Source organism: Mastomys coucha, unplaced genomic scaffold (genome assembly GCF_008632895.1).
Source record: "Mastomys coucha isolate ucsf_1 unplaced genomic scaffold, UCSF_Mcou_1 pScaffold1, whole genome shotgun sequence".
Lineage (NCBI taxonomy): Eukaryota > Metazoa > Chordata > Mammalia > Rodentia > Muridae > Mastomys > Mastomys coucha.
Genome location: NW_022196891.1, coordinates 36619082 through 36619744, shown reverse-complemented (window position 1 = coordinate 36619744; position 663 = coordinate 36619082). Strand labels below are relative to the sequence as shown.

At 32.4% G+C, this 663-nt stretch overlaps 2 protein-coding genes across 2 annotated transcripts in view; both read left to right on the top strand.

The window, feature by feature from the left end:
• Positions 1-663, top strand: part of Cfh (complement factor H) — an 883581-nt gene that overhangs the window by 829848 nt on the left and 53070 nt on the right.
• The window catches only part of LOC116100443 (complement factor H-related protein 2-like), a 696423-nt gene that overhangs the window by 677488 nt on the left and 18272 nt on the right, over positions 1-663 (top strand). The window lies entirely within an intron of this gene.

Below are 663 nucleotides of genomic sequence, written 5' to 3'. Positions count from 1 at the left end.
TGTTTACAGTTTGATTCCAAAATCAGCACCATCAGTATCTTTGGACTATGTTTTGAAATTGTAAATTAATACGGCGGAGTACATTCTAGACATCCTAAATAGGAAACCATCTAGAAATGAGACCTTCAGTGTCCTATAATGTCTTTTCAGGCATCTGTATATGACTCTGTACTGTGCTATAGGCTCTAGATATATTTTGATACATTGCTAAATAACTACCTGTCAATTGAGATCTTGCTTATATCTCATTTTATCAAGTTTATTACAATATTAGGACATTTTATTTGATCATTCTTTCTTATGACTATGGTATTCTTAAAACAATGTTCTTTTATCCTGTAACATTGCAAATATATTTTTTCTCACAAAATATATCCAGATTATGTTTTCTTTTCCCTCCACTCATTCCAGTTCCTTCCCACCTCCTGTCTCATCGAATATATCCCCTGTCAGCACTTCAGAAGAAAGGAAACAGTTTTCTAAGGAGTAATAATAATAAAACAAAACAAACACACAGAGAGGTGACAAAACAAATAATTTTACGGAAAGCAGCAGAAGAAAGGCATAAGAAAGCAAATAGACACAAAGCCATACTTTATAAACTCAGGAATTCCATAAAAATACCAACCTGAAAACCATAATATGTAAGACAGCATTCAAAGT